General features: G+C 36.0%; 1 protein-coding gene across 2 annotated transcripts in view; it reads right to left on the reverse strand.

Moving 5' to 3' along the window:
• The window catches only part of LRRC4C (leucine rich repeat containing 4C), a 560,440-nt gene that overhangs the window by 430,340 nt on the left and 115,452 nt on the right, over nucleotides 1-14,648 (reverse strand). The window lies entirely within an intron of this gene.

The raw sequence follows: 14,648 nt of genomic DNA on the forward strand, positions 1-14,648 counted from the left end.
CAGTTGCCACCTTTATAGGCAAAAACTCTGTGTGCTATACACAAGTAAGTAGATAGTAGGGCCACTACCAAAACAAGAATCCAGATACTCAGATTCTCTCAGTCATTAGAATCAAAGTATAAGCTTTACTTGCTGACAGTCTTCCAACATTCATGGCAGACACACATTTTTGGACTTTTGTCACTTTACGTTATTTTTTCCCAGTGATTTAAGTTAGCTTGCAATCTCCTTAGATCAGGATTTGTAGTTTTAATACCACATGCCACACAGAATTATAGTCCGATATACAAATGTTAATATAACAACAATTGACCCTGTGGGCATCTACAAATTCTGATCTATCAATGGCTGTCATCATGAGTCAGTACTAACAGCAAACTTGGCACAATTAATATTTTAGAATTTTTTCAACAGGTTCCAATATACTGCTTTTCCATCCCTTTTTGTTTTTACAGTTCTAGGTTCCCTCATCCTATTTAAATCTAATTTTGGAAAGTGTCTATAGGGATTTCCTCTAGAGTTTCTGATCCTCCTTAAGGCTAATAATTAAGGCTAATCCATCCACCAATGGCTAAGTTTCACCCGATTTTGCATTGGAAAATGTCTATATGATTTACTGTATATTGAGATCTTATGCAGCTACGCATCTCTACAGCAATATTTGCAAAAAGAAATCAGATTCTTCTCAACAGGTACAGGTGATAGTTTTAGCAAACAACTAAAATATTTGCCAAGCTAAAGTATCAACACTGTTGGATGAAAACCAGAATGAATTAAGAGTAATGAAGCTGCCAGACAAAGTTTAGATGGCCTTGCTTATCAGCACATCAAAGTCTGTAAGCTTTCTGCAGGTCTAGTCCAATTCTTTAAACAGTCTATTATCCCCTCCATCCCAAAAAGATGAGAATTCCTCATCAGGTTGAAGAATTGGTCTGAGGCCTTCCTGTGCGAAGAACAAAATAGTTTTGAAACCAATCAGACAGTGCTTCAATCAAAAGAAATTCTCCAAAAAACAGTCTAGTAGATATGGTGGACACACCCCCTCTATTTCAATAGAAGAAAAGTTCTGTTATTAGTATTTCAGGAAAAAATGTGCAATTATCCTTGGAGATATTCTTTTCCATAAGTTTTACATTAAAAAAAAAAAAAAACTTCAAGGGTTATAAGCATTAGAAAATCAAAACGGTTTCACATGTGCAGTTTTTATAGGACTATGTATTTCTACTACATTTTATACTGTATTTCTCCTACTTTCTATATGTATAGAAAAGTTTATACTTTTTTCTTTAAATGCATTCTCTGTCGATGAAAAAGTGCTAGGAATGGAGAATGAATTTTTCATGAGAAAACACAGCTGAGGCCATGACAAGGTCAAACTCTTCCCCTTGAGTTCTGCCGCTGTGCCTTAATGTTTTCCTCGAAGCTCTACCCTTGGGAGTCAAACTGTGGAGAAATATTCAAACTGTCTTCCTCAAATGTTCTTCCCTGATGAATACTGAGAAAGTTCTAGTTATCTGTGCAGGAACAGAACCAAATATCTTTAGATGCTCTACAAAAGCTATCAAACAATCATTTTTGTTGTTATTTTTTCAGTGATAGATATGTTCTGAAAACCCAAATTAAAAAAATTTCCACTACCCCAAGAAGTACTTAATTTCCTTAAAAATGCCTGAAGGAAAAAATTATAAACTTTTTATCTAAATTGGCAAGGGTTTTTTCAGTGTCAAAGATCCACAGCAGATATTTAGATATGTCAGAGGAAAAGAGATAAAGGTACCTTGCTTTAGGCTGTAGAATAACTTACATTATTTTTCCTTCTAATATATATTTTTGAAATATATTTAAAGTCAAGACTGCCTTCTAGCAGGACCTAGTCAAGATATATCTTAGTTATTAAGGACGCTGCAATTACTAAAGACTATCTGATGACTTCTAAGAGATGAATGAGGGGCTTTAGACCCGTTCATAACATGCAAATACATTCCACACTGGAGATTTCAACAGTGATCCCAAGGACTCCATTTACCACTGACCCAGGGCACCAGTTCCTTCCCAGATCCATACAAACCATCTCTGTGTGGCATAGATAAAGGGCATTTTCCAGCTATGCTTCTGAACAGTCTTTTCCTGCTCTAAGCTTAGAATGAGGATTCCACCCTCATCATGCTTAGCCTGCCAGCCAATTAAAACTTTTTTATCTGGAATTTTGCATTCTTCTATTCTCTTAGCTCTTATATCTTTTTTTCTTTTATATTCTTCTATTCGTTCCTTCAACAATCTGTCACCTCTCCAGCGTTCACTGAGATTTTTGTAGATGCTTTATCCATAAGAAACAACAATTATTGTCTACCTCTCTATTTCAAATTTGACTTCTTTCCAAAATGAAGTGTTGGCCTGTCTGTTCAACGTGTGGAAGCATGACCCACAGGTGAAGCTCAACACAATTAAAGAAGTGTTTCTAATCAGTTTTCTTACCCAACCATTATCCTAAGTCTCTACTCCCAGTATTATGTATTACCAGACCCATCCCCAAAGCTAGAGGCAGGCACTATGAATACACAACTGCTACTCAGTTACGAAGCCAGCTATCCATCCCATAACCAGCAGCACATGCTACCATGTGCTTAATATCCATCGTCGTATTTCTTCTTACTGCCTCAGATTTCACGTGCAATGAAGGGCCTGTCTCCCTACTATAAGTGACCGATTTTATCACATTTCCAACTGTGTTTATTGACCATTTTCCCTATGCTGTCCTTCCCCTTTTTGGAAAGTACTCATAAGGAACATTCCCTACATCGCTTCATTAGTGAGATCAACATTCCTCTTCAAAAATCCACTCAGACATCTACCAATTTGTTCTGTGTAAAGAAAATGCATTGACAGCAGGCTGCTGTGTGCTTATATCACACATAATGGACAGACTAACAGCAATCTGTACTTTCTCTGCACCTCATCACAAGCATTATACATTTGTACTATAAAATCTTGATACTAAGAACAAACTGATTTTGTCTGTAGTTTCACAGAGTCTACTGTAAAGGTCATGAATCATGACAGACTCCTGAATTTGTTGGCAACAATTATTCTTATTAAATAATAGTTCCAGAATGAAGATCTGCTATTTTTTAGGTGGTTGCATTTGATAACTCTGAGTCTGTGCAAGATAGATATATCAAAAGGAGAAAAATAAATTTAAATCTATGATATAATAATTATATTCTTTCATTAGATTTGAATCAGTTTGAGCCTCACTATTACTGTATTATCAAATTCTCAAATCCTTAGTTTCTAAAAGTTAATTTCCCCCTATGTAATTGTCCCTTTTAGACATATAAGGAAGACAAATTAGATATTTCATGGAATAATATATTTGAGTGCAATATTTTTAAGATATTGTTCTTCAAAGATTCCCTGTACCTGATAAAAACAGTTGTATGCCATTGTTTTTTCTCTAATATAACAAGAGATTGCATTCTACATAATCAAAATATTCAGTTTTAGTTTTTCTTTTTTTTTTTTTAACCCTTTGCATGTTACATTGCCCCAAACTTTACTCAAGTAAGCACTGATCTGTAAGAGGTGGTCCTGTTAAATTATATATTTCTGCCTGCTTACTGGCCTTCACAAATACACTGACCTAGCCATGTAAACTACATATCAAATGTAGTTTCAGCTTTTGATCCTAATAGTCAAGTAGCTGAAACTCTGCAATGTTCTTTTCATTCTGGCATCTCTTTTGTTCTTGCGAATACATAAGCTTTATGGTGAGTTTAGAAAATGAAGCTCTGATCCAGTTCCAAATAATTTTTTTGCTAAGCTACCTTCATAGGTAAAAATAAATATAGATATTTTAAAGTATAATTTGCAGTTATCCATCTTTTAAACACTCCTATTCTATACAATCAATTTGGAAAACAAATCAAACAGGTAACCTGACCATAGAGCTGTTCCTGGATCACATTATTTAAAGAGGAAGTGGCTAAAAATCCAAATGTAAGTGGGGTTTTATCAGTTTATGAAATATCAATAACATTTACCATCATCTGAAATTTGCATTTTCTGTCTCCTTCCCACAACAGAAGTTTTGTTCATCTTCCTCATGATTACCACTCTAGAGAGCCCATACCACATTTAAATTAGTGACTTACTGTCCTTCTCAAACTTACTGTACCACCTCAAAATACTAAACAGTTGGTGCTTTCCTGCCAAAATCAGCAAAATTCAAGGGTCACATCTAGACTTTTACTTGTGTTGAGTGGTAGTTTCTTCCTCAAGTTGTTTAATTTATTAATTGAGAACAACAGCATTATTATCTGTGAGTAACATTTACTTACTTGCAATTTATTGGTGAGATTCTTGAAAGATAAGGCAAGAACAATGCAAGAATCATAAGACTGTAGGTGAAGGCAAACGTGACAACAGGAACAAAGGCTCAGGAAAAACACTTAAATATGTCACCCTGTTTACAAGGTGGCTTAGAGCCATTTTAATTCTGCTCCGGTCTTGAGGCCCTGAGGGATTCTCTTCACCTTTCGCTGAGTGAAAGCAGAAATTCAGTCAACAAGACCACTCTGTTTGACTGTAGCCTCCACTACATGTCCCACATTAACAACCCAGCCCCAACAGCAGGTCCAGAACCTGTCCTGTGAAAGTCCATCCTGTGACTACCACAACGATGATCGAGTCGAGAACATAATTTTCAAAACCATGTGTTATTTTAACATTACCAGTACGAAGTGCACAGAAACTCTACCTCACCCCTCCCCCACTTATCAGTGCTTGTGGAGTTATTGGGAAGCACCTAACCATGCTGGCTCAGCACCAGCATTTCAGTATCTTATTTTCTTTCATGCTCATTTCATATTCTTTTACTTCTAGCTTCAGCCCTAGAAAAAATGAACTTATTTCAGACTCCCTAGGGGCAAATGAAAGGCTTTCCTAGCTAAATAACCTTCCACCCAATAGAGTGACTCCTCTTAAAGAATTAAGAGTAAAGTATCAGCTTAACATGTCCATTCACAAAATATTGCACCAGAAAGCATCTTCTATCACACCCCCCCAACTTTACATTCAAAAACGTCAGTCTTGTTTGTCATGCATGTATTCAGATTTTGGACTTATCAAATAATAATGCAAACCATGAAAAACACAGAGGAGGGAACAAATAAAAATAAAAATTAAAAAAAATTGGAAAATTATTAATAGGTTTTTTCCAGGTGCCAGAGTGTTTCCGTTTCATTAATGTCAGCAGGACTTTTGAAAATTCAGCACTTGAAAGAGGCAATAAAATATTTAATGGTAATTGAAAACTTGTCTACCTATGTGTGGACAACATAGATGAATTCCTAATCTGTTCCTACACTCAATATTTTTAAAGTAGACCTTACATTTTTTGTAAATTTATTCAAGGAAACAATGCCTCATAGAAAGAAATGTAAGGACACATCAAATTATCTTGATTATATTTCTGGCTGTGCTGTGGACTGAGTGCACAACCTTTTGTAAATTCTGTAAAAATCAATTTTCAAAGCTTTGATATGAAGATACACAGCTTCAGTAGCACACAACAAAAGTTATGATGCTCAAAAATTCTGAATCCTTGACTCTCTTTTATTCCTAATAAGATCTGACATAGTCCAGTGATAAATGTCATAGGGAAGCTTTAAAGTAAATAAATTGTAAATTGCAAAGAAATACACAAAGCCAGGTGATGTTTCATTGCTACTAATTTAATCACAAAACTAAATACCTGATCAAGTGAAAAAAATATCATCTGAGAACTATTGCAGTGGGAAGAAAGGAATTTTAAGTATTAAAATAATCATTGTGCTTCAGTGCCTGTGTTTATACACTGCTCGGATACTATAAGAACATCTTGGAAAATTACTGTTTACCCACTTGCATTCCACCACATTGCCTTCTTCCAAGAATAACACAGAGGTCTGGCTACACTCAAACTATACTGCTGGCATAGGGGTAAGGAGGAGCACTGACTGTAACTGCATTCAGTGAATTCTGAATGCAGCATCAGAAAAGCACATGCTGCTTATTTGATATTAGTGTGTAGAAGAGGGGAAAAGGGAGCACAAAAATACTGGCTTTTTAGGAGACAATGCTCTGACATTGAGGTGTATATTCAGAGTCAGTGGGAACAAAGTTAGCATTGAGCAATGATGAAGCAGAAAAAAAAAACAGTGGAGAGAACACAAGAAGAAAGAGGATTACTTTTGGGAGTAAGCAAATTGCAGAAGTTGAATAGGTTCATAGTTATATGAACAGCTGAATAGGTTAAAAGTTATGTCATTAATACACAAATGGTGCAGTACAGAACAGTGAATTCCTTCCTTTGGGGCAGACGGGGGTGTTAAATTAAATCACTTGGTGAGCCTGTCTGTTCAGCACAAGCTGCAGCAATTGTAAATACCAACTGTAAATAAATATGCTCCGTTTTCATTTTTTGAATGAGATTTCCTATTTGTTTCATGATAATTATAGGTACTGAGTTGGCAGCATCAAGAAGTTTGTTAACCGATGGCAGTCACAGCCTGGGTGATAGCATGACAATCCGAAATGGCAGAAGCCAGTGTGCTACATATTCCTGTGATTGAAACCACTGTGAGGTATCTCATGTTCAACATTGTTCCAACTAATTTCCATAAATAGATGCAATTCCGCTGTCTTCAGTTTGATTTGTAAAGAGATTCTGACATGAAAATTTGAAATTTTTTAATCCTCTCCACAACAGAAACATGGATTTCTTCCCTGCCCTCCTTTTATTATTCTCATTACCCTATATGCTAAAGATTTGTTGAGAAGCTGCAAAATTATTAAAAACAAGTCTTAGAGAAAAAGTTAATCTGAAATAAATTTATAAATATTCAATTCAAAATTCAATTAAAGTAATATTTTGATATAAAAATGGAACATTTCAAATATTGATTATCATCTTCTTTACAGAAGAGTGTTTGAGACACCATTTTGTATCAGGAGATTTTACACTACATCATGCATTACATTCATGACAGAACATTTTTAAAATTATCTAAATTATAAGGAGAAATAGTTGAATTGAGTTGTTACAAAAACTTTAAAGAATGAGTTGGCACTACATGTCTCAATTCAGGCATGAGAACAGAATTGTTTTGGCTGATCCTGAAACTGTATTTTTCCTTCCATTATTTTTCAATTCTGCCATCAAACTGAACATATTTTTTTCTTCCTTTTCTACTATATTGTGCTGATTTCCTTTTCCAAACTGCAGGAGGGGGAGCTACCAGGAGAATGTTTATTTGAGCAAGCTGTTAGGCAAGGAGAGGAAAGCAGCAAAAAGCAAATAAGCAATCACTCTCCTGATATCTGTGGTCCCCAAAATGAAATAACAGCAGAGACACAACAGTAGTACGTACTATTATCTCTGCCCAGAGATTTCTGATACTTAAAATTTCAGATCAATATTTTCTAAAGGTAGCAGCTATCTCTATCATGTAACAATGGGAATGCTACACCCAAACAAATTCTAAAATCTGCCTCTGTTGTATCTAAACAAGGGACCAGATGCCTTTTATTTCAATCATCAGATTTCCTGGTCAGGAAGCGAGTGGTTCCACCACAGTTCTTGTGCAGATCTCCTGTGGAAAAGAGTTTTAACAGGTCTGATATATCTCCAATGCACTGAACTCACTGGGCACACGTGGTAAAGTTGATTTGCATATGTCTACATTCAGAAATGATTTCCAGAAAGAGTAACAGACTATTATAAATGAAACCTGGGCATCTGGCAGCGTTGCTTATGAGGAATCACACCTTTAGAAGGATTTGTTAAGAGCCATCCGGAATGACTGTGGTACACATGTTCTACACCACTTAATTAGACCCAAAGTCATACTCGTTGGTTGTTCTTATTACTAAGCCACCATACCACGAGCAAAAGAAGTTAAAGGACTGCCTGAAAGAAGGGCTGCAGTGGTTAGTGGTCCTGCCATACAATAAAGCCATACATGGTCAGGACAGCTGAAGAACATTAAACATTACTGCTCACCGTATCTGCAAATACTGTGTGGCTGCAAAAAACCCATGGCTGCTGTTTCACAAGAAGCAGTGTTAAAGCCAGGCAGAAGGGAGTGTGAAACCAAATTCTGAGTTTTGCATGAGAGCAAAGAGAATGTGGGTTTTATACGAGAGAACAAAAAAGATTAAAGGTTTGTGAATGATCTAAGGCTGAGGACCAATCTTGCTATTTTCAGCTGCTGAGATGAGCATAACATACTAGGTTGTAACTGCAATCCAGGGAAAAAAAAAAACCTCGGAAAGAAACTGCTGAACAATCCAGAATAAGGTATCAACAAAGCGATAGAAATCTACTAAATAGAGAAAGACACCCAGTCCCGACTGTAACTTGCACAGGACAGATTAAGATCTGTCATGACAGTGAATTCAAAATGATGCAAGAAAAACACCTAGACAAAAAAATTTGTGAAACCCAGAAGTCAAAGTCCACACAAACAGCACATGGAACTACACATGCTGTGACAATGCCAAAAAAAACAATGCTTTTCTGTACTGTGCAGGCAACCCACTCACCTTGTGCTTTATAAACATTATTGCCACCCCCCACACTTAGACATAAAAGCCCTGAGCCAGCATGTGTCATCAAACCTCTTTTCATTGATCTTCCAAGAAATATCTCCCTCCTCCTCTAAATCTGTTCTCTCATCTCTATCTCAGTGTTGTCAACAGTCATACACAAAACATACCTTATCTACTTCATAATTCTCAGTCATTTTATGGTAAATATGCTGTGTTTAATTTTCTGTTGAATTGCATCTTTTCCAGTCATTTCTACTAACACAATTGCCCACAAACGGGGAATCTTTCATAGTATGTTTACCTTGGTAGTTGTAACTGCACGAGGACCAATAGCCTATCAGCTAAATTCACAAGTGGAAAATTTATTGTTTATTGCGTTTAAGGTCAAAACTACGCAGCCAAGATCTGTTCTGTAAAAGGTCATTATCATGCTTGTCACCTTTATAACAACCCCATTTTATAATTAAAGCGAGAACTGTTTCAGAAATCAGACCTCAGCTCCAGCATACACTCAAAAGCGTTGAATGAAGTCATGGAAACATTGACAGAGCAGGCAAAAATTCACAATTTGAAAAATACTGTGCTACAGCTTGGAAACATGGAAACTTCCATTCAAGTAACTGACCATGTTTTAAGAAAAAAAAAAAAAAAAAAAAAAAACCAACAAACAAACAAACAAACAAACAAAAAACAACAAACAAACAAAAAAAACCAACCGTGTTGTAAAGATGTCAGACAGAAAGGTGACCTAAAACTTGTAGGGGGCTGGGGGGTGGGATAGAGTCAGGAAGAGCTCCCCTCCAACAAGGATACAACACATCATTGGATTCTTTCTGGATGTGAAAAGTCCTTTTTCTGCAGCTCTGCAAAAATAAGGAAAAATTGTAAAAAGGAAAAAATAAGGAAAATGCAAAAAAGAAATCTTCTCAAAAGATTTATGGGGTGTTTTTCTTCCAAAATGAAATCTAATTCAAAACACAGGCCTAAAAGCAATTGCACTGCTCATTAATTCCATTCAGAGAATGGATGGATCTACCTCATTCCATGGGAGATCTCAAGGTGAAATGTTTTTGCTTAAAATTTGTTTATACAAGAACATTGTTTTAAAAGCTTCTACCAGTTTGTGGTTTTTCAAGATGTTTACCTCCATGATAAAACAACCTTGCAAACCCAGGGGACAGAGCAAAATGTCCTAAAACCCATAATATTCTCCTACCCAACAATCCACTCAACAGGGCACATTTTCTGTGAAGTTTGAGAGCTTAAGCATCCCTTGCCTCCAACCTCAAAACAGCTTTAATTCATAAAAACACTTAAGCTGATATGAAGCACTCCCTTTCCCCCTTTATTTCAATTTCTTTACTTTAAAAAAAAATTTTTTTTAGAAAATTTACTGCTTTTTCCATCAGGAATATATTCAGCCTTTTATGTCACTGTTGAAGTAATACACATTATAAATTTATATCAATCTGTCCAGTCGTGTTAAAAAAAATAGAACTCCAAACACATGTAAGTATACAGTAAGTTCATATAAATACAGCTCATGTAAAGTCATCTTCAAAACACATCTGCAATTAGAATTGTTCAAAACAGTCTAATGTCTTTTATGTTACATGTCTAATGAAAAACTAAGAGTTACTATATAAGAAACTATTTGAAATTAAGAGAGAGGGAAACGTAAAAACATCATTTTTCCTACATGCCAGAATCAAAAATTAATGTACATTTTCTCTGCTTACATTCAGTTTTCATGCCTTTCCACTCCAGTGGTGTTTCATACCTAACACTACAAACAATATTATGATCATGCAACCTATTCCAGATCAACCAAATACAAACAGAGAAGCAAACTCCTAATAATTGGCTTTACAGGCAATCGTCCTCAGTTGTTTGCAGTGCATAGCCTACGATAAAACTCATTAATTCCATTCAGTGAAGACATGCTCTGTAAAACAAGAACACATCAATGTCAGAAAATCCCCAAGAAAAAGTCTGTTAAAATGCAGCTTCTAACACTTTCCTAAGTAAATAGCTAGCAAAAGAGAAGTCTCTGAAGGGATGAAGACTGTGACAAGACTCAGAGAAATGTGACATTTGAGTGTCTTCTCAAAGTTCATTCAGACTATGCAAACCCCTTGTATTTAAACGGTTCGCTCCAAAGTGAACCACACCACAGACAAGGTGACTAGCAAAAAGTTTATGCTTTAGTAAAGCAAACAAGACCTTCCATTTTCTTTGTCTACTATTAATTGGATTTTAGTAGCGAATAAATTACGGTGAGTGCTTTCAAAATTCAGATGACTTGCACTAATCATGGAGTCCTGAAAGACAGACATGAAAGAAAAAGAAAATCTTCTCAAAAGACTTATGGGGTGTCTTTCTTCCAAACTGAAATCTAATTCAGAGCAAGGCTTAAAAGCAGTTGTGTTGCTCAGCTGAATATAACAACCTGTTGTGGTTGGTAAAGAGAATCTCCTGGTTTTGGCTGGGATAGAACTAATTTTTTTTTCCTTCTTAGTTGCTAGAATAGTGCTGCATTTTGGATTCAGTATTGGACTTGATATGAGAAGAACACTGATTTCAGTTGTTGCTGAGAGATCAAGGACTCTCCAGCTCCCCATGTCCTGCCCGTGCATGGGTGCACAAGAAGTGGGAAGAGAGCACGACCAGAGGCCTGGCCCCAAATTGGCTAAGGGAATATTCGATATCATACAGCATCATGTGCAGTGTATCAAGGAGGGTTGATCAGGAAGCTCTCTGTCACTTCTGGGATTGTGGTTTTGGGATTCTCTCTTCTCTGGAATCGTTAGTAAGAAGCAGGCTGGGCATCGGTCAGCAGGTGGTAAACAATTACACTGTGCATTCGTATTTTCTATTATTATTATTATTATTATTATTATTATTATTATTATTATTATTATTATTATTATTATTATTATTATTATTACTATTACTATTACTATTATTACTATTACTATTTTATTTTTGTTTTATTTCAGTTATTAAACTGTGGCTATCTCAACCTACGAGTCTCCTTACCTTTACCCAAGGTAAGGTAACCTTCCTCCAACTGTCTCCCCCATTCCCCAGCGGTAGGGGAGGGTGAGCAAGCGCCTGAGTGGTGTTTGGCTGCTGGCCCAGTTTAAACCACAACAGAGAAATAACAGCTTGAGGCATGTCAGGATACTGCCCATCCCATATTACACATAGCTACCAGTGAACTAGCATCTGTTAAGAATAACTTTTCCAACTGAAGATAGACTCTTAGCAATAAATCATGCCTAATTCATTTCTGCCCATAGCTAGAGAGCCACCCAAATCAGAACTGTGAAATAATCTGTATTTTTTTTTTTTTTTTGTTGTTGTTATATAAAAGATCATGCCAGTATTTGGAAGGTGAAGAGTAAATTTTTGGCAGAGAGGAGTAGCTGGTTGGAGAAAGCAGCAACAAGTGAAGGTTTGATTGGTTAAAGAAGGTCCACGTGAACATCATCCAACATGTCTGAATAAAAGGTAACAAGACACTGGCATACACTGTGCTGGAACAGATTATATGAGGATTTCTTTACTAGAAATGCAATGCTTGGTTTTTTTTATATTTTAGAAATATTATGATAGAATCACAGCATGGTTTGGGTTGAAAGGGATATTTAAAGATCATCTAGTCCAGCCCCACTCGAACCCAGTAGCTAGAAAAGTCTGGTACTGTCTGTCAAAAGAGAGGACACCATGGCCAACTCAATGCCTTTAATCAGAACTGTGTAAAACAAACCTCAGAAAATATAAATAATTTATTACATTTTTCCATTTCCTTAGTTGTTTGTCTGTTTTTTTAATGGTTGGAGCTGGATTCATATACAACATTTACCCTCCTCTATAAAACTTGTTTCCAGTTTGTTAGAAGAAACCACAAGCAGACAGAATATGAGATAATGAGGACTTTCCAATGACTGACAGCTAAAAAATCAGTTAATAGAAAATTAGTTAGGTGAACAGTCTGTCTCTTCATTCATTAAGCTAAGACAGAAGATACTGATAAGCAGGTTTCTTTCCTCCTATGAACTCACAGGATAGTGGTAAAATATTTAACTCTTCATTAGCTCAATACTGGTTTTTTGTGATAAGGTCTATGATATAAATTAAATTTTCCACTCTACATGTTTGTGGTGTTTTTTTTTAAAGCAACTTAAATTCCAATTCCATGGTGGAAATATTCTAGACAGCAGCCTTAATACCAAAAAAAAAAAAAAACAGCTTAAATCAAGTTCTGAAATCCACAGTTAAGGTACCTAAGAAACATTTGAGTTTCATAATGATGAGGAGTATTAAGTCTACTGCAGTAGCAGTTACTAATAAGTTTCAAATACTAGGCCAAGTATTTACCTGTCCAGAAAGGGATGTTAGGCAATTATTTTTAAAAATCTTTGTCACATTGCAATACCATTAATTACCACCCACTTGTGCAGATATTCTTCATTAAACTAGAAAATGGATTAGCCATTCTTGCCCAACATTAATCACCTGTCTAAAGGACGCTGAATACAAATCCCATGTTATCATCTTAATGGAGAACACAGACTATATGGAAGTATGGTCAACTGTCAATATGTATCTTTATTAAAGACATGAGAAGGAACAAACAAATAACACTTAAGGTGTCATCAGCTGCAATCCTATACACTCCACAAGCACCCTCAGGGGTGGAGTGTGGGTAGGGGGGGAGGGAGGGGAATGGACGGGGAATAAATGTTTTACTTTAAGGTGAAATTTCAAAGAGGGAACAGCCCTGATCAGCTGTTAATCAGATGGTGTATAAAATAGCCTAGATGAAACAAACATTATGCACATCACTGCCTTAAATTTCAAGCTACAGAATCATAATATCTAAGGGGTATTTATTTTTATTCATGAGAATGCTCCAACAACAGGCAAGACTGACAGAAACCAAAGCCCAGGCTGGCAGACACCCAGTGATCCAGACAGGCACCTAGTAACCAAGCTACCCAAGGGGCTGTTCTTTTGTCTTAATATTTTGAGATATTGTTGGAACTAAAAATAGTCTTAAAAGGCTGTAATGGCCAATTTCTTGAGAATTTTGCTTTCATTATTACATCTCAACATTTCCATCTTACCAGAATGTACTATATGAATCTGTTTCTGCAGCGTCATACTCGTTCTGTAACAAAGAAGTACTGTTCAGATCTTGGTTTCAAGGCATTAACATTATTGGAATGAAAATATTTTAAAGCCTTGGCCTCTCCCATGTTTTCTTTTCCATCCAGGTCTAACCCTTCTTTCCTCATCTCCAAGATACCATCAACATCCATTGTTATGTGTTCAGCATGTTCCAGGCATGACCCTCTCCACGCTGCCTGCATCTCTCTACTGCACTACCAAGAATACACTCCTCTGTGAGTCCTCATCCTCGTCACTGACTGATGAAGCCAAACCACCCCATAATTCTTACATAAATACCAACAGATTTGACTATTTTGCAACAGCAAAATATTTCTCATTTATCTACAGTATCTTGTCTCCTGTAATTCCCAGGGTACTTCTAAATGCTACACTGCCTGATCACTTCATATATATTGTACCTATGTGTGCATTTTCTTTTACATGTAGCACTTTCCATTTATCTTCATACAATTGTGTATTTTTTTCTTTTTAAGTCATTTCTCCCCATAAATGTCAATAAAATGTTACATTCTAATACTGTCTTCCCAAGCATCCAATATTCCTCCCAAAATAATGTCATGTACAATTATATTCATTATTACTTCACACACATCATTAATGAAAATACCAAATCAAAGGAATGAGAAGCTGTTCTGCTTCTCTAATTACCAGTAATATATTTTTCACCACCATGTTGACTAGGCACAAAGAACATGTATCAGAGTCTCACTGTGCTAAACACTGTGCAACGAAGAGGCAGCTCCTGGAACAAAACATTTAATATAGGTATACACCGAGAAAACAAATGGATACAGAACAACAACCAAAAAAGAAAAACTCTTTGAAAGTGTATTTTAAATTTTTGTATCTCAGCATACCAC

Source organism: Tyto alba, unplaced genomic scaffold (genome assembly GCF_018691265.1).
Source record: "Tyto alba isolate M040663 unplaced genomic scaffold, T.alba_DEE_v4.0 Super-Scaffold_18, whole genome shotgun sequence".
Lineage (NCBI taxonomy): Eukaryota > Metazoa > Chordata > Aves > Strigiformes > Tytonidae > Tyto > Tyto alba.